This window comes from Atta colombica, unplaced genomic scaffold, assembly GCF_001594045.1.
Source record: "Atta colombica isolate Treedump-2 unplaced genomic scaffold, Acol1.0 scaffold1, whole genome shotgun sequence".
NCBI lineage: Eukaryota > Metazoa > Arthropoda > Insecta > Hymenoptera > Formicidae > Atta > Atta colombica.
Window position 1 is genome coordinate 4,372,578 of NW_017259183.1, and position 21,720 is coordinate 4,394,297.

Here is a 21,720-nt window from a genome sequence, read left to right on the forward strand (position 1 = left end):
GGCGGCAGTTTATAGTATAATTAAAAAAAAGAATACTTTTCGCTTTCGTAATAGAGGCTTAATTTGCATTTCAGCTTCGCGCAAATTAATTGAAAACTCGATGAATTAAAGTCAATGTGTTTAGCATAACTCGTAGCGCGTTGATTTACTCGATTTCGTATCTTCGAACGATAACCGTAAATTCAATTAAAAAACTCTAATACGCTCGACGTATTATTCTTTTTGCGCGCGACGACGAGCTAATTATAGACCGGTGATACAACATGCAACAAATACTGCAGGAAATCGGCTTGATACCACTCCCGGGACATTCGAAACCTTCGTGCGACTTAGAAACCGTCGTGCGATCGACCTGCAACCGGTTTCTCGTTCCCTTTCATCGGTTCAGCTCGGCACACGAGCTAGTCCGGGTTCTGCACACGTGTACAATCAGCCGTGCACATATACGCACGCGAAATGCGTGCACACTAATGTGTATGCATAGCTGCTCCCGCTTTCCATTGATTCACGCGCGCGCGCGCGCCGCGGTATGTATTTTCTTAATCTTCCATCCAAGTACAGAGGATGCTCCTGCCGTTGGTCAGCTGTTGCCCGTTGCTTCAGTTTGCTTTAGTATTGTTATTATGTATGTGTGCGCGCGCGCGCGCGCGCGCGCGTGTGTGTGTGTGTGTGTGTGTGTGTGTGTGTGTGCGCGCCTTACAATCGAATCGTGTTACGTAATTTGGTATGATGTGATAGAGGAAAGGCCCCTATTATGAGATACCGAGTTCATTTTGGATTAATGTTAGAAATTTAGGGGCAGAATTTAAAAAAATAGTAGGTCATTTTAAAGGGAATTTAATAAGCTTTAAAATAATGTTATATATAAAATTTAATTTAAATTCCATTTTTTTTGAAAATTAAAGAAATAAGTAAAAAGTGAACAAATCGCAAGATCAAAAGATTGTGCTTCTAATATGAGACGGCCCGAAAAATCGATAAATAAATCGCAAAGTATATCAGTATTGTAATTAAAAAACTTTATTTAATGTTTCTTAAACACAGCCAGGGTCCGCGAAAAATGAGTATGCGATAAATTATGTCCAGAACTCGTCTTCAGATAGTTGAAAACAGAAATAGTCAGGCACGTTCAGATTGTCCTTTTTATTATTGTACAATAACATTTATACTTTAGCAACGATTTTCACTATGCATGGGAGCGTGGGTTTCATATTAGAAATATCCTGAGTATCTTATACGATTTCCAAGCCTTACGGTTTTACGATCATCAAATCTAACTTCTGCAATTAAGCAGTTCAACATATCCCGTATTTTTCTATTAGTACGATCTCTCTCTATCACTACATGAAGAATTTATTGCCAAATATTTATTTATTAAATAATAAACAATGTTTAAAGGTTCATCTCAATGAAACTTGAAGATCCAAATTCTAAAATCTTTTTTTATATACTATACACAATAACTATAGGCAATGATCTAATAATGAATTTTCTACTAAATAATTCCAAGAGCAATAAATTTATGGTGGAACCAATAGATAATGTCTATTAGGTTAACAGAAACGCCGCTATCTCATATTAGGCGCCTATCTCATAATAGGGGGCTTTTCTCTACTACCACAAACTGAGAAAAGCTGTTGCGGATAAGCTATTGAGTAATAATAAAGCCAATAGTCAAGTTTAATGTCAATCAAACATTTTGAGAATTACCTGATATTAAAGGATTTGGATTATTATATCAAGTTCACATTAAAAAAAAAATGCTTCCCTTTCTTTTAATTAAATTGAAGATGTGAACCAAGAAGTTATTCACATCCTATAAATATATCCATCAATCTATTAAAATGTTTTAAAATATTATTAAGAAATTACTAGGAAAAGTTATCTATGTATAATCTAAAATTAAAGTCATATATATAAATATTTCAATGTTTTCCTTCTGTCGAGTTTAAAGACCTTTGAACATAGACCTACGTGTTTTCTAATCCAGCAGTCTTTCGCATTTTTCCTTTCTACCTGGAGTACCTGGTCATTCTTTTCCGTCGAGAAGAAAGAGGGAGAGAGAGAGAGAAAGAGAGAGGATAGAAGATACCCGGTTGGGTATCTCGCGGCATCTGCTAACTAAAAGGGCAAGATCTCCGCTGTCCTATCGAGAATCAACCCGGGTATTTGCATTCGTCCCCGCGCTTCTCGCTGGCGTAGATACCTCTAGCGTAAAACCGCATAATTAAGGACCCTCGCTACCGCACATGCCCGTCCGTCCATCCGTTCTTCCGTCCATTTCCCGCTGCCAGTTACATCGTCCCGGAAAGATTCGAGAGGGAAGTCCCTGGGTATCGTGGAAGGATCGAGGATTGTGCCGTCAGTCAATGCACGGAACGGCCAAGTCCTTATAGAAGATCGCGCCAGGATCTACCCTTCGCGTGAGCGCTATGCAGATTCCAAGAGGAGCTCGATTCGCACACATCCGTGAGATTTGCAGACAAGTAACAGAAGATCTTAGAATGTCGATTAGACATCCACGCCGCGATGTCGAATCCGCTGTTTCGATTGATCGGCGTAAATTCCGTGCGTTACTTTTTATTATTTTGTTGATAGATACTCGAAGAATTTTTCAATATTTCGTATTTGCATCTTATTAGCATCTTGATAGTATTATAGTTCGATTATTAAGAGCTCAATGAATATGATTAATCTTGATATTAGCATATCAATATCAAAATATTGATATTAATATGTTTTTTTTTCAATTATGTAATTCATAATTATATTTTACTAAATTTTTAAGTCGTTTAAGTAATGAAATTTTAAAACATTTAACGTAAAATTTAAATTATTTTTTATTTTTATCCTATTTTTTAAGTGAAATATGAACGATCATTCTTTTTGTGCCCAATTATGCGAATTAAGGTGATTTTATAGTAAAGCGTCGAAAATTTGAGATGTCTCACTAGAATCCATCCAAAATCACAAGTATACATCTACATAATTTGAATAAAATATTACAATTACGTGTATATTTTGTAATAGTAAATAGTATGAAATAAACGATATTTATAGTATGCAAAAATAATGAAATAAAAAGAAGTTGATTTCTTATACAATTTGTTCTTGCTATGAAAATTCAGTAATATTTTGCCATTTCAATATTAAATATCTTTCTAGAATAGCCGATTATCTATTTTTTCTGATCATCATAGTCGTAATTTTTTTAACTATTAAAACCTCGTTTTTTTAGATAAATCTATAGTAATTGTGTGTAAAGTTAATCAAAGAAGCGCCTCCCTTTGTCACTAAGTTATACATTAAAAGTTACACAATGAACTTTTTTTTCTCATTTCGATATTCTAAGAATTTCGATAACCCGAGAATTTTTTACGTATTTTTTATCGAGTTCGATTACTTTAATTTCATTATATCAAAAAAATTACAAACATTTCTATGATAACTCGATTTACTGTAGAACGACCTTAAAGTATCATTACATTAATTTCTGTCTTATCTCTGGATTCTCTGTTCTCGTTGTTCTCGACGTGTATGCTCCCACGCCAACTGACGTTTTTGCACACGCGACACGAGAGATTTCTCATCGCGGAACGTTCAGTGTGGTCCGACGAAGGAGAGCACGAGAAACGAAACGATGGCGCGGCGGCGCGGCGATCCGAAAAGAAGTGAGATCGGGACGATGTGAGTTGATCTACGCGCAGTGAGAGGACCACCCGGCGTTATCCCGCGTGGCCTGCGCACGTGGAAGCGGTTTAACGTAATCCGGATTCGTATCGGTTTAAAGCGATTACTTCCTCGGGCGCGAGAGCACGGACAAGGATCGTTGTTCGTACTCGTACCGATGACGGAAGTTTTTCACAAGCGCAGACGAGGATAAGCGCGTACCCGCGTCAATGCGATCTATTAATCATTCCTAGTTCCTACTACCATCGCCTATCGTCTCGCTCTGCATCGACGTAAGAGAAGCACGTCCCGGTGCACACACCGTCCCTCATTCGTATGATAAATGGCAATGTGCGCGCTATAGTGAAGCAAATGCATTGCACACGACTGACTAATAACTTCTCTTCGATCGCGAAACGATCATGGGAAATCCAGCGTGTTTCAAATTCGCGTTTTCGCTGGATTCGCAAAACTGACTGACTTTCACTTACAGTACATCCCGATTAGAATTTGTGTCAGGTTAACTTTATATGTTATAAAAATTTGGTTTGGTTGACCTAAAATAATCCTGAATAAGGTATACCTAAGAAGACTTTCGTTAGGTTTGAGTATGGTTGACCTCGTTTCTAATTCGCAGTCACGAGATGGACGAGTTGCTCGTAAGAAGAAAATGTCCACAAGTTCTATAAGAAGGCGTATGCAAGTCGATTTGAATAATCTCCTAGAGATTATAAAGTGCTCAGAGTATCCCTCCTGGACCTCTGAAATATATGTTTTTTATATGCTTCTTTTGGAATGTAATTCTAAATTAATAGCATTTGAACAATTCCCGACTTAGAAATTTATCCACTGATTTTAGCAGATCCTAGCTAGGTTGACCTTATTTCATTATCGTGATGAGGATCTGATAAGGACTTTATCAGGTTCTGATAAGGACCTCATTAAGATCCGATCCGGCTATCCGGATGAGCCTTCGACTACTGGGCTGCGTTACTGATTAGATCCCGATGAAACTTACCTTATCAGGATCTGATAACGAAATAAAGTCTACCTGATTAGAATCTGCTAAATTTCTTGAATAAATTTCTAGGCGGGATGGAACTTGTTGATGAAGGCGAAAAGATATAGCTTACATTACAATTAGTTGAATCTTCAAATCACAAGATGGATTTTGATGTTTATGAAAATACTGTAAAAATATTTTTCCAAACAAGAATTTAAAATGAAGTCATGACTTGTAAATTATACTCTATAAATTGTAATTAATTATATAATATTCTGTAGTAATTGTTTACGTTGGCAAGAATATCGAAAATGTTGCAGTTTAAGGCTATCAGAACATCTGTAATATGTTACGTTATGTTAAATATAAACTGTAATCTATACATAATAGTATTTATATCAATGCACAAGCAAAATCATAACCTAACGTTAGATATATTATAATTTTCATTATGCGTTGCTGTTATGCTTACTATTATGTACAGCTTTCAGTTTACGATTCTGTATACTTAACGTATATTATGAATGTTTTTTTTTTTCGGAGAACCTAATAATAATAAATATCTAATAACGGAAAGAATGAATTTTGCTGAATTATCTGCAAATTTAAATAGTCTGGTATAAAAACAATTTTGTTGGACAAATAATTATGTAGAAAATTTAAGCTTGTGAGATGAGCAATGCTGTAAAATGTTTATTTTAACATTCTATAGCAACCAGCTTGAATGTCCTATATAATTTCAACAGTTCAACAAAATTATTCAATATAATAGAAGCTTATCTTTGAAAATATATACCAGCGTCTAAATTTAATGGAAGCGTTGAATTTGCGTTAGTCAATGATACAATTAAATACAATGCTTTGCGATGTTCACGAACTCAGAAAGAAGACTGCTGGATTAGAAAACATATAGATCTACGTCTATAGATCTAAGAGTCTTTAAACTTGGTAGAAGGAAAATATTGAACTACCTATGTACGGCTTTAATTTTAGATCATATATAAATAACTTTTTAATAATTTCCTAATAAATTTTCTAAAAACAATTTAACACATTGAGGAACATATTTATATAGGATGTGAATAACTTTTTGGCTAATCTTCAATTTAATAAAAAGAAAGTTATATTTTTTCAAATTTGAATAATAATTAATTTACTCCTTTATATGTAACAGTCCAAATTCTCTAATATCAGGATATGATAATATCGAATTTTTAATGTCAAAAATGTTTGATTGACATTGGTTGGCTTTCTTCAGTTTGTGATAGTGTGATAGCACTTTGTTCCAAATTAAATAACACAATTCAATTGTAAGATACCACACACAATACTAATAACGATACCAAACTCTTTATTATCGTTCGGCGTATTTTTTAAATTGCCCATTAAAATCGAGAATCTAACTTAAAGATGCACGCGTACGTTAGCCTCTCCAATTATTATCATCGTATTATGATCGGCCCACATTTTGATCGTAAGAGAAATCGGTAGCTAAATCACGCCGACCGTTTTGCCGTCAATTAAGTCATAAAATAGCGTCTATTTTTACGCGTCACAACACGAACGATTGCTGATCTATTAATTTTCTTTGTAACGGCGGCATCCGATAACGAGCGCATAGCTGCAACGATCCTTTTACAATCAGCGTCGTGGAACGATGCCTTGATTAATTTTTCACGCGGTCAGTGAAGCCTATATGTGTCTGAAAGCCCCCTTAGCAGACACGGCTTGTTGGCTCATATTACATGCTTACGCGATGGAACAATTGAAACCCGTACTTATAAAGCTAACATTCCATTAAATGTACCGACTATCGCCTCGTTACATAATCGATCGTTCTAGTAAATTTAATCATTCATTTGAATCATTTGGTAATGTCTTGTTGATTGAAATTGGGAAATTAGTTAATTGTTGAAAAATTACAAATTGTTCGATATTAAGAGTGTATTTTAAGAAATTTTATGTACGAAGATAGCTATGTCACTTCAAACTAATATTTGCAGCAATATTTGCAATCTATGAGAAATATACAATAAAAAATTTAAAAAATTGTGATTTACATTAAGAGAGTCTTATGTCCTTTTTAATTGAGCATTTCAAACAAATTTTTATCTTCACAATTTTTTACATTTTAACTTGGCTGCTTCGGTGATTTTATAATTTTAATAAATTATTAATTAATAATAATAATCTGTTGATAAAATTTATCTGAATAAAACTATCCCCAAATTCTTTCAAAGCACACGTCTTTTTGTTTCATATATAAACGTCTTCGTATAATAAACGATTCCGTTCCACTTCCGGTATAGTCTCGATTAGGCGAACGGAAGGATCATCCGGAAATTACGTCAGGTCCTCTTTTCGAGTAGCGTTGCGGCGATCTCTCCTTAAATTGGCGCATATAACGAGGAAGAATCCGCGTTTTAACATAGCCTTTCGCAACTTGTAAGTGAGAAACGCCGTTCCTACCGAATCCCATCGCTAAGTCTCCGCACGCTGTGAACGTGTATGTACTACATACATACGTACGAATGCGTTTGCTTGTTTCCCAACCGTGTAAGCTACTGACGATGCACTCGTGTGCGCCGATTTATCAACCACCTTCGCTCCCACAAACTAGTCGCCCGCGATCTCGCCGAGTGATAACGCATACTTTGCGCTTGCGTTGTCCCGCGCTTTCACGCTGATTGGCTGGCTTGACTTTAATTGGGCGCCTCCATCTCGTACAGAATGAAGGAAGTGATACTTCCCGCCGTCAGGACTCTGTTAGATTTTCTTATCAATCGTCACATATATACGCTATCGAGCCGGTATTACTTTAGTTGACCAATGAATTTACGATCAACATACCAGAGACATGCTCGTTCGCATTCGCGTTCGTAAATCGAATGATATTTTCGATACGACGCCTCCTGCTTAATTAACAGTACTCCGATAAGATGATTGTGCAATCGTGGAAGTGCTCAATTTGTTATATCTCGTTTGCTAATTTAAATAATTTTTATCTGGGATAATTAAGGCGCTGTGTCCTTAATTATGTGAAATATATTTGCGACTCTTTGAGATTGCGAAATAAAAGTTTCTTCATTACTGTATATATGATTATTGTTATCATTCGTAGACGATCTGCGGATACAATTTATTATAAATATTTTTCGATGAAATTTCTCGAAATTCTAACATATTGAAAAGAAAATATACAACATTACGGAAATAACAATTTTGCTGAAACACCTAAAAAAGCTACACAGATTTAAAAATAATTGTTAAACTATTAAAATAATTATACAAAAAATTCAAACATAATGTGAGTAGGTAATGCTCCAAACAATTTTATAATTATTTTCAAATCCATATTTATAAATTATAATTAATTATTTTTTCAGCAAAATCGTTCGTATAGATTGATTCTTTAATCGCTAGAACACAATTGCACGAAATTCACAATCAACCGCACGTAATCGAACGTGGTCGGCGATTTAAATAGCAAACGCACATACGACTGCAACGGCTGTTTACTTCGTATGCACCGTACATCGTGTCGTAGAAGAAGAAAGTGATTGGCCAGTAATGTTCCATCGTGAATTCATTTCCTATCCGGATAATAAAGTCGCATCCCTCGTGTGGACGCGAATGAAGTCACGATTTAATTTCCCGGAAAACGTGATCCCTCGTCCCTCATCCTTCCCTTTCTCTCTCATCTTTCACCGCTACTCTCAGCAGCGTACTCTCTATGAAAACGTGACTTTCTCATATTCCATCCGTGCTCTCGCATATACAGTACCATTGTGTAATGGTCCTTGAACCAACATCGACCAGCAGCTGGTCGACGGTCTCCCACGCCCTGCTACCAAACAGCATGAGTAGTCCTTGTAGAATTCCCAAGATTTGAGTCTTTCGTATATTTTTCCACTTCTTTTTATGTTACAAAAGCAGCGCAATTACCAGCGACATTGCGGTTGATCATGTGCTTTTTCGCGGCATGATTTTAAAGAAAATTACGAGTCTGCAGTAAAGAAGTTCCTCGAATCTTTTTTCATCGCTTTCTTTTCATTGTCATGCGAACGAATGACTGAGAAATAAGACTGGATGTCAGTGCAGTTAATTCCTGTCATGCGAATACCATAACGCCCACGCATTTAATAATAGGCTCCATTAATAGGTAATATTCGGCGGAATGTTTTGTGTATGAAAGTTGCTGTTAATATTCAGGTAGTTTTACACATGATAAATCGCATATATTATTATCCTAAACCATTTTTACAGAAAGAAAGAGATTAAAAAATTGAATTAATTAATAATTAATTAAGATATTAATTGACATTTTATTTAGGTAAACATTACTGTTGCTGATCTTTTACTATTTTGTACAACATTTCGAAGGCTTCGATTTTTCATTTTCTGGTTAACTCTTGTATGTGTTTAGATTTAACTATACTTAATCTGATAAAGGAAAAATTTTCTAGCAATAATTAATTACTAACTGATGATTTAAACTGATTTAGTGATAACTTTAAAAATTATTCATTACAGAACCATCAATTTTAGTGATTAATCATAGAAGAACATAATTTTTACACATTATCGTCAGATTAAGGAGATTGTAAAGTAAATGCAATATGTTAAGAATTACTTGAAAAAATCATAGATTATTCTAAATAACATTTAAAAGTATAATATAAAAAAATTGGACAGTTTACCACCTGGATCAAAAGTTATTTCAATAAAAAGTAATATTTTTTAAATTTGTACTCTAATAGAAATATCTGAAAGTGTATTATAAAATAAATGTATTATAAAAATCTCAATTTTTTTTTTTAATATAAATACTTTATGAATTCAAAAATATTTATGCAAAGTTATATTGAGATGCAGACATTAATTGTTCAATAAATAAACAAATATTTATTTGTTATAAACTAATTGGTGACTCTCAATGGAACTTTGCATAAGTCATTTTAGTACTTAGAGCATTTATGTAAAAAAATTTAGATTTTCGTTATTTAAAAAATTTTTATTTATAGCACTAAAACTAATATCAAATCAAAATAAATAATCTATAAGAATATTTTGTTCAATAAAAACAGAACGTTATGAACACAACTTTCACATGTGTATAGTTTGTTTGAAACATAAATATTAATATATATGTGTTTTATGCCCTTTTTAACCTCCTTAAGTCAAACAAGTTAAGCAGAAGATAAAAAAAAATACCATGTCTTAGTCAAATATTCAGGCTTCGGTTGTCACATTACAGAAATTCCGATTCGAGTTATGGTCATCCAAGCGAAACCTCCTCCATGCCGTTTTGTTTCCCCCATAATGATCGCAAATGACACTTGTCAATCGTCACCGTTAGTCGTGCATTTCCGTCAAGCTTGGCCGAGCGAGCAAGTGAGCGGCTACAATGGAATTGCATAGGATCCCCTGTTCGATTCTCTTTCTCTTTCCGTTCCCTTTCTTTGACTCTAACGATGAAATGATCGCACGCATGTAATACGTAGCCACGCCGAGGAATTCACTCATCAATGACGATCGTACATGTAATCATGTCGATGCGAGAGCACGTCACGCCGTTTGATCGCGTTTATGCTCGTCGGCGCGTCAAGCCGTGTAAACCTTACGTTATATGCGCTTTCTGCGAGAACATCACGCTTCACAGTCTCATTTAGCGTTAAATCGGACTATCCGAGTCTCATTTCTGACGCTGAACGTGAGTTGCGTATTAGACGGATAAGAGGTGTATAAAAATGCGGAATACCTCGATGAAAGTTAGCGAGCGTATTACAAGAATCAGCTTTAATTTCATTTTTTTGCAGCTGATTCTGTAATTCTACAAATTACTCACGACGTCATAAAAGATCATTCTATATTACAATGGAAATATTCTTTTATTTTGTCTTCCAAACTTGTATACAAGAATCATGTTCTTTGAAATTTTATGTACAACTTCGTAGCTTCGTACATAAATATTGTTTTTACACATCTATACTCTTGTCAGATAGAAATTAGCGTTATCATGCAAACTCCATTGAAATAACCGCGCTTTGATTGGGTATTTCAACCTTCTTCACGACGTCTTGCAGGCAGGTCTACAGAAACTCGGCGACCACTGACCGCACAGCAAACTCTGTCTCTTAATTAGCGTTATTTCGAACGTACGAAAAGAGCCTTCACAGTAATTAGCGAGTTGCCGAGCTAATTCAGCGGCGAATCAGATTGGTGACGAGTTAAAAATGGCGCACAGCTGACTGACAACCGGTTGGCGTCGCCGCGCCAATCTGTCCATTTCTCATGTTACCATTCCTTTTATTCCTCGATAAGTATTTCATTCGTTCGTTCGTTCATTCGTCCATTCGTTCGTTCGAGAGAAGATAGGGCGCGTCCTTTTGAAGTACGCTTCCTGTGTCGTGTCTTTATTAGCAAATTAAGAGTCCCCTCTTTCTCCTTCTCCTGACTCAACAACATTCCGGACCACAATGGACCCGTATTGTTTGCAAGACTGGACCTCTCGGAACGTCTCGGTGAGATGGAGGATGTTCGCGTGTCGCCGCCTTTGTGTAATTTTCAATATAACTCCGATGCTGCGCGAGGAATTCCCTGAAAATTTCTTCATGATGTGTGCAGATGTGCTTCCTCGTTTTAATAAGCCTACATCCGCTCGCCAATGAGATTCGGCGTGATTTCTTTAGACATTCATAAAGACATTCTAGCCAATATTACTTTTGAAAAAATTGTTCATTAGAAAAATAAATCTTGACGAGAAATTCGAAAATTGAGATAGTATTAGTACTATTGATTGATAGAGTTTAACAAGTAGTCGAGAACTGTTGCGATTAGACATCAAATATTTATTATTGATTAAATATCAACTGTTCTTTTTGAATAGGTACCACAAGATAAGAAAATATTATACATAAATGAAAAATTGCAATTATTTGAATTGATTACATGCAGCGTATTCTCCTCCTTTGGCCCTTTTGTCTGTTTTGAGTCGTGGAGGTCCTTTGTATGATTATCGATTGCCAGGTGCGTTTTCGATAAGTCTCCGTGCGTGACGGAACGCGTTAGGAAAGGGTGATACTTTGTTTTCAGGGTGGATAGTACATTTCCGTTAGTTTCTTGAAAAGAGAACTTAAAGAGTATTCTCTGTTAAAAAAAAAATTTGGAAATTATATTTTAAATTAAAAAGATTAAATTATACACACAAATAATGATTGAAAATGATTAATAATGTATGAATTTTATCAATGAACATTCTGACAGAGAACATAAAAATTCACGACAATTAAATTTTCCATTTCGTGTTTATGTTATAAATTTATTATAATAAGATAGTAATATATATGGTAGATAGTAATAAGATAAACACAATAAGTAGATTTCTTTTATGCAGAGTATGTGTATCTCGAAACATGTTGTAAAACAGTTTTGAGAATCTAGATTTATGCAATACGATAAACCGTCGTATTCAAATTACCAACCTACATACGGGACTTAATTATGTGTAAACGATGAGTGTTCGCTTCGGTATAATTATGGGCAATTGGTAATCGTAAGACTCAAGTCGAAACACGAATGGCATTCAATGTTCAACAATTAGTATACCTCGAGCATATGTGTCTGCATTTATTCCATGTTCATTTAATGTGACCATATTTTTTACTGCTTTAGCCACAAAAGGTATCCTTAATAAGAATATATTATTGTGTATGTTCATTGTATTAATATCTTTTGAATATCTTATATTAATTGAATCTTTCCTATGCCTCAAGCATCATTGTTGTAAATCTTTTTTATGGTGTTATTTATTTCATACGAAAGAGTTACATGTGGAAGAGTGTTTAATAAATATTAAAAAAGAAATTTTTATTTATTTATCGTGTTTAAGAAAAAATATGTATTGACTAAAGATTATTATTTGAAGAGGATCATATGCAACATTATTTAGATATTTTTCTAGATTTTACATTCTTATAACAATCATGTTATTTGAAAACTCAAATTCCTGCGAGAGAATAACTGAGAAAAATGACACACGTACTAATTTTATTGTAATTTAATTACAATAAAAATATCATAAAAATCATCTAACATACATATGTTTGCGACACAATAAGGAAGAAATCAGTATTTAGCTCTTATTAATCGCATATTCGCTTGTCCAAGCCCGCGGCATTTTTACCCATTTCTTGCGCTCGTTATTTCGATAATTTGTCCCACTCTCGTTATTTTCGTTCGTGGTGCGCGTACATATATGGCGATTGGCGACGAATTATTGCGACGAGATCTCGATAACAACTGTTGCGTTGCTGCCGATGGTTGCTGCTATACCGGACGATGGCGCGCAAAAACACCGTGCTGGTGGCCTGCGCCATCGCAGCAGAGAATACTTGGGCGTCTTGTCAGCGGCAGGTGCGAGATACGAAGGTAGTCGACGACGTTTTCACCGTGACTCGTTCCCCCGGTCCCACTGGGGTGCTTTGACATTCATGCAAGATGGGAGAAGATAACGAGATCGACCAGAGACGACGGATTTTTAGACGACGGATTTATTTGCGAGATTGCGTGCGATAATTGAGATTTCTCCAATTTATCTTCCCATTTATCCCAACTTAGCAAAAGCAATCTAATAATAATTTCTTTTAATGTACATATAAATATAGTATATGAATGAACCTTAATTCAATGTATATCGAATATATGTATATATATATATATATATATCATCCAGTGTTACTGGCTATCTCGGTGACTTCCTCCTGCGATCGAACGGAGGAAAATTCGTTGCTCGACCTTTGGTGCTGCTGACCGGTTCTCGATCTTTCTTCTCCATCAGCATAGTCGTTATCTTCATTCGCGCGTATATAGACATTTATATCGCGCGCGGCTCTTTGCGCTCGCCGGTCACGAAAGAATCGTCGGCCGAGTACTTAATCGTGCGTTGGTATTTGGGGTCAACGAGGCAAAGGAGGGAGAGAACGAGATAGAGAGAAGGAGCGAGACGAAAAGGGCTCAGAGACGCTACAGAAGAGAGAAAGAGAGAAAGAGAAAGGCAGATTCGACGGCGCGCACTAACAGAGAATGTGCATGTGTATTGATCCTTGAACCATCTCTACCTCAGATCAACGTGTTCGCATCCAACACCTTTCTCCTCCGTTTCATCTTGCTTGCCCGTCCCTTGCAACCCTGCCGAGAGCCTCACTCTTTCTCTTTCTCTTTCTCTCTTTCTCCCTATCTCGATCCCTTCCCTTTCTATTCTCGCGCGCGCCTCCTCGTGATAATAATTATCCATTCGATTCTTGCGCGCGGTGCAGCCAAAGTAACGATCCTTCTTCTTGCTATTTCCCCTTATGTCCGAGTATACCGAGTATGTCGAAAAGTATTTGCAATCGATTACTCTTCTTCCTCCTCTCCTGCTTGTCTTATCGACAATTTGCCTTAATTGTATTATATCCGCGGGACTTTCAATTAATTCTTAATACATTTCTTATTAGCGTTTTACGTTACAATCTACATAATCAATCAGTTTCTTTGATTTCTCATACCTTATGAATATCTAAATCCATTTGTATATACGACAGAATTAGAATTAATTAAATTACACATAAGCTAGTTTGAGTATATATAAAAATATATGCGACATATAATATATATCTGTACTTCTCGCTGTACGATATATATAATTTTTTTTATAATATAGAAGGATGTTTACGTATATTAATAAAGAAAGGTATTTTATAAAAGGTAATTTATAAAAAATTCTAATATATGTTAATTATTTGGATAATTATATTGAAAATTCAAGTTTTTGTACATTAAAAATATTCCGTCGTTAAACAAGAAAGTTTATTCTAAATATTATATTGTACATAGGAAAAAACATTGTTGTATTAAACGAATCATCTTGTATAATAATGATAATAATTATACATGATTGGCTTGTCATAAAGTAATCATGGTTGAGTTTTTTTTGGTGCGCAGTATAAAAGCTTCGTCTCTGTTAGTGTCGATACACGACTGTTATATTTGCGTGTCGATTATCGCTACAGTTTCTTAGGGCCTCGCTGCATAAACTAATTAAATTGCATACTCGGTTCTTTTGCATAATGGCTACGTTTGCGGGAACCTTATGCTTCGTATACACCGGAGGAGGGTCGGCAAGCCGACTCTTACATACAGTATTCCCTCGTGTATTGTTCGGCCGAGCCCTGCGGCAATACCCGTGCATGAATATAGATACGTTGCTGCACACACGTCGCTACGTTATGCGTACTTATTCATAACGTGCGCCGCGACTGGCATGTCCGGACCGGCGTCGACTTTATTATCGTGAGGCACAAGAACATACCGAGGGGATATACTAAGTATAATGGCCCTAGGTTGAGATCTTATACCGACCTAGAAGGGCACGGTCTCCCGGCTTGGACTTTTTCGAGCTATTCACGATCAACCGCGACGATGATTTGCAATTTTGCACAGATCCGTTGCAAAGATCGTGTTGCTCTTATGTTTAATAAAAGGCTCATCATTACACGTCGAGAAATTAAGCGTTTTGCTCATTTTTATAAAATTCATCCTCAGATATAGCTATACGTATAGAGGAATGTTGTCGATACATTGTTTTGGATAATATTTCTTAAATTAAAACTAAAAAAATTAAATCTTAGAAACACAAATACAAATTAAAAAATGCTGTCTATGATGTCAGATGAGTAAAAGTAGTTTTATAGTATTGTTTGCAATTTTACAATAATTAATTTTTTTTGTAAGATAAACAAATGAGGATGAAATCTGACAAAACGGGCCTCAAAATTGGCAGTAATTTTACATATTCTTTTTTTTTTCATAGGAGTCATCCGTACAAAATATCTGTAAATGAATGTTTATAAGATTTTCTTGTTAATCCTAATTATACACACTTTTTTCCGCTCTTGATAGACACACTCGGATACCTGGGACCCCATCCTATTTATTATTCTAACTTCCGGTAAAAATAGACATATTTCAATTAATTTTTTTTCGGTCGATGAAGAATTGATTAAGAAATAAGTACATAAAAAATGTACTTATGTATGTACTTATGTGTAAAAATCGATAGAATTAAGAAGCTTTGAGACACATGTATAAGTTATTATAAAAAAAAAAAAGAAAAGTTCAAAAACAACAATCTCGATAAATCGCACTGGAATTTCTAAGGTATAACTAGGATTAAATCTATACATATAATGATAATCAAATTTAACGTAATTTAACTCGCCACTGCTCCTCAATATGTAGTTATTTTATACTAAAACAATGGTTAAAGAATCCTGCACAAATCTTATGAGAAATGAGTTTCGGTCAAATTGTTGCAAATTTTAATATTTTGTAGCTCACATCAAACTGATTAAAAGTCCTTATGGGCACAAACTTCCAAATGCCTTAATTTTTGCTCCTTTGGAAGCTTATTATATCTTATACAGAAAAATAGTCTAAATCAATTTTTTTTATTAACATGAATAATAATACATCATGGATATATATACTGTCAAAACATAAATGTCACAGAAAAACTGTCGGGTATATCAAGAAAAAAGTATTTTTTTCAATATTTTGAAAAATATTATATTTTATACAATAATATGGGTATAAAATATCCTGGAAAAAAAGCTTTATCTTATTTTCTAATTCTAAAAAACATGTTAGGATTTGCAAAAAGGCAAGGAGACAATTTTTAAAAGAAAATCGTAAGAATTTTATTTTCGCATTTGTATCTTAGCTGATGTATAAACACACCATGAATATATAAATTAAATTTTTATTTCTTTTATTTTTTTCATTTAAGCAGGTCATATTTTTATTATTATTAATAAAATGGAATGTTTAGTTTTCGAGAAATAAAACGATTGTGTCTCTTTAGAAAATCTATGTCAGTATATGATTTTTTCCTCTATGTGTATATGTAAAATGACTCATGTATACATTTGTTTGGAAATCTAAAGTTCATTTTGCCTTGACGGAAATTTATTTGCGTAACATCGGGATAATATTAACGAACGTATCCGCTATTTGACGCAGAGTGTGTAAGAAATGATGGAAATCGTGTGCGGTGAATAAGAATTGATGGAATGATGCGTGGAAAATGATCTTATGACATAATTCACTTCTCTCGCGAGTTTGCTCCCGGCGAGGTCGAGAGATGCGCAGTCACGTCGATGGAACTTCATTCAGAAAACGACTTTGCCGATTATGGCCGATTGAAATTTATATTCGACTTTGTTCGATTCATGATGTGCGAGGTGTGTAATTATATGCGCAGATAATAGGCATAGAATCGACGAATTTCGAGTTATGGAACAATGATCGGTTACGTTGAATGGTAATAACTTCATACGCATGGCATATTAATTTAGTCGCGCTAAATAAGATTTGAACAAGTATCCATATTTGTTTGAGCAAAACAAATGTGTGGTAATCTCCTTCTTTCGCAGCGTAACATATTCTATTCTAACCGAACTTCCTTCTGATATCTAACGTAAGTTAGTTTCTCTGAGTTTGCGAGGGTCTTAACCTTTCCAATATGTCGGAGAAAGTATTAATGGACTCGTTAAATGAATTTTATTTATTACGTCTATCTCAGATGATTACACGTTGCATTGTAAATATTATTAGCTCTCTTGAAGTGTCTCAATTACTTGAGATAACAAAAGAGAGAGAGAAAAATTAATTCTTTATTTAGAATCAATAAATAGTAACATTTATTGATTTTTCATAATAATCTTATTAACAAAAATGAATAAGTTTATTCTATGGAAAATGAATAACTCAATTATTTTGCGATAACATTTTATTACGACATCTTTATGTGGAAAATAGATAGAAAATTTTACTCTAAAAATTTTTTCTATTAGCCGAATTAATATTGTGACCGCGCATTGATTTAGATCCACGAGGTATTCAATCGCGCTGCCCTCTTTATTAATTATCCGTCGTAAATCAAAGCTCTCTCACTTCGATCTTCCTTGGGGATTAGCTCTATAGCGAGTTACTTAACCGCCGCAAGGTATGAACTTTCTCTTCAACGACGAGGCACGATACGTGTAATATACATTGTTGAAAATTGCAACATCAGATACACTCTGTATTCACTGATTGTGAGTACAGAATGAAACATGAAACTACTTTTGTGAAATCTATGAGTTATTTATATCATAATTTTGATTTCTATATTCTTTACTTGTATATTCTACTATAAAACTTTATTATAAAATATTTATTACATTAGATCTATTACAAAATATATTTTAGTATGAATTAGTATAAATATGTCTGTATTATAAAAAATATATGCGCGCGGAATGCAACAGTGACGAGATTATTTTAAATATCGGTATTTAATAAAAATGCGTAATGTATAACGGCTGTTATGGAAACTTTCTATTCTTGGCATGTACTGTGTAAGTTGCAGTTTCTGACCTTCTCGCATTTATTTAAAAGTGACGCGAGATTTCGTGTGTCTCTATTTGCTTTCCATTAAATAGCCGATCTTTCTTGATAATCGCAAGTAAAAGACGCACGTGTGAGATAAGGTGTGACAATATTTGACGCTATGCCTAGACTGCTGTTTACCTACGGACCTTTTATGAGCCTGGGCTTCAAGATTACCAAGAAATTCTGCCGGATGTGAAGGTTTCCGGTTTTTTTTTTTTTTTTTTTTTTTTTAAGACATTAGAAAAGGACTTAGGAAGAAGATTAATTATAAATGCATAATTTTAGATAATTTAAATACTCATTATGATTGGTTGATGATGGAGGTTCTCATTGCATCACAGCTGCAATCATATAATGATGAATGCGTTTCCACGACATTAGGTTTAAGAGATTAGACCGGTGTAACCGTAAAAATAGATAATTTTTAAACGTTAATTACCAAAGAAATAAAAAAGCTGCAGACTTGTGTTTTGGTACCTTATTCAAGTACACATTGAAAGTAAAATATGCAAAGTGAAAGGAAAAATAATAATAATCTTAACACCATTTATTAAAATGTTATGAAAGATCAATTTTTTTCGCATCAGTCATTGGTGTCGATGATTCTGCTATATTGGATCGTATGAAATAAAAACAAAAAAATATTACTGAAGTGTATTGTATTCTCTAAGCATTGATCGAGCTTCAAAATTTATTAAAATTTGATTGAAAAAAAATTTTTTTAACTTTTAATTTGACTTTTGGCACAAATATTGTTAATTAATTTATAATATCTTGCAAAATAATAATGATATTGTAAAAATCCTCGGTCAATGCTTAGAGAATACTATAAGGATAATAAGAAACTAAAATTCAAGTCAATCCGATGAATACATCCTGAGAAACCTTCGACACCGTTTTGAAAAACAAGATTTCAAGAAAAATGCGTTTAAAGTTTTACAATATAATTTTTATATCATATAGTGCAAATTTTGTAGGCTTTGTAAATCAGAAACTAACTCGAATTTATCTACAGTTTTCAAACTACTTTTTAAAGCAAAAAAAATTTCTTTGATTTAAAAAAAATTTTACACCAGTCTAACCCCTTAAATCATTGTTTTATTAATTTCGAGCTGAAAATGACTCAAAACAGAGCCGAAACGTACTAAAATTTTTGCTTTATTACTATAAATTTTGCGCAATCGATTTCCAGCGCTGACTCCTAATGCCCATCGATGTATATTTTTTTAATGATTTATTATTAAGTAAAGGAGTTTTTATTAATTGATTTATCGAGTCATTGTATTTAATCTGAATTATAATATTACCATGATTGGAATACATCATTCGAGATAAATCTTTTTTAAACATTAAGTAAAGTTAAAATAAAATTATCAGCGATTTATATATGTATGTAAAACTTATTAAATTAAATTTTATTTATAATTTATAATATTTAAATAATAGTACTGCAAAAATTCAAAATATGAATTAGATGCATTCATCAAATGTAGATCACGAATTTATTCAGACATATTATATAAATAGTTTTTATGATAATTACATGTAAGTTGTTATAACAATCTATTTTTATTTTATATTATTTTAGTGCACTAATTTTTTAAATAATTGTCCACTATTCAACATTTTGTGTGTGAAATATTTTATTCATATTGGTAACTTGTAACTTTGTGTTGAATAAGAAAAATTGTATAAAATATAATTTACTTCAAAAATAATTTACTTCACGTATGACAGCTTTTCTTTAGTCATGGCAATCTATTTTTATCTTTCAATACCAATTTACCATTAAATGTCATAAATCATTAATTAGTTTCAGTATCCGATGTTTTGCATTGATCCATTTAATATCTACACGTATCTGCTTTAAGACAGTTTTTTTTAATTATAATTTACGAGTATTTAATGTTTCGCTCGACATAGCACGACAAAAAGGTTTCATGCTCTCCTTTATGTAACGCCAAGAAGGCATATATAAATTGAAGTATACTACTCTATAAAATATATTACAATTAAACTTTTTTTTTCAACATGCTAGAGCTGAACGCTCTATCTTTCTCTTTGAGTGAACTCTCTTTAATACGCCATCGTGAACTTTTAACACGAACTCAGATTACGCCGTATATATCGTTACATAAATGAAATACACGATATAGTAGCTCGTGTCGTTGTCGTCTTCGTCGTCCCTTCATGCGCAACTCACGTCACTTTCGAACGTGAGCGGAATTTTGTGCGTCACTCTCACAGTTTCAAAAGCTGGGTCACTTTTTATGTTTGGCACGAAATGCCACGCTGGCCATCTCGTGTGCTCGTCCATTATTTCCCTGCTCGATGGAACGGCAAAAATCATAGTAACACAATGATCAACCCTAATATTGCGTAATTGTCACTAGAGTGAGGAAGCGTGAGAATCATGCGATTGTAGTAAAGATATCAAACACAATTGTGATAGTCATTTAAATAAGATTAATGTAATGAGATGATCGAACAAATAATAATACATGTTTAATATATTATATGTATAATATTTTTTATTCGATTAATATAGATTTTAGTAAGTTTTTCACATTTTTGTTAATAATTATTGTAATTTGCTATACTACAGCATTAGATATAGTATTAACGTTTTTAAAAAATAATTTACAAAATCATTATATCAGTTGGTATAAATTTTCACATATTTCATACTTTTCTAATTCGAATTTTTTGTACACATTATGTGTAGAATATCTTTCGAGATAGTTTGAGTATTTTTATGTGTGTTTATTTATAAATTTTCTTTTTGACCGTGAGGGCATAAATTGTTTCCATCGACAGGCTTGAAATCGCCGCGCCTCCTCTTTATAATTGCTAGGATAAATGCACCTGGCGCAGCAAACACATCGCGTATATACACAGAACTCGCGTAACTGTACCTTCGTTCTAAAGTGAAGAACTCTGAAGATACTTTTAACGCTCCACCGATTCGTAATCGCGGATGCTTGTAAGCTGCGTTGTAAGCGCACCACAGGTTACCGTGCGTTCATTAGGAGACTAACTCCGTAATGACTAACGATTTGCAAATCAATGTACCGTTGAAATTCTGTTATTTATCTCGCGTTTGTCTTTTTTTTTCCCTAAGTCCAAAAGATAATGGGATTTATAGTCATGGCAACTGGTTACAAACAAAATTCCATCTGTTTTATTTCATATTTGATTTTCCGTTTGCTCTCACTGAACGACCTTTCAAATTACGGCGATCACCTTTTATAATGCTTTTCTGCTCGTTCATTCTTATAATAGAAAATTCGTAAGCGTGATACACGAGTTTTTGCGGAGACTGTCACAGAGATTCTTTAATAGTTTACGTTTAAAGTGAAGATAATTGTTTATAAAAATTCCTGATTTATATCATTATACACTTATAAATTGACTTAAGAAAGGTATCATCAATTTATTTTTATTTAAACAATAAGAATCTTATTTTGAATCGTACATGTGAGAACACAATCAATACTAGAAGTTAAATGGCTTTAACGATCGAAACTGGATCTTTAATATTTAAATAATTCAATGTGAATTTTATATATATATAT

The 21,720-nt window shown here is 33.7% G+C and overlaps 1 protein-coding gene across 1 annotated transcript in view; it reads left to right on the plus strand.

The window, feature by feature from the left end:
• LOC108687858 (neurogenic locus Notch protein) overlaps nt 1-21,720 on the plus strand; it is a 298,611-nt gene that overhangs the window by 5,387 nt on the left and 271,504 nt on the right. The window lies entirely within an intron of this gene.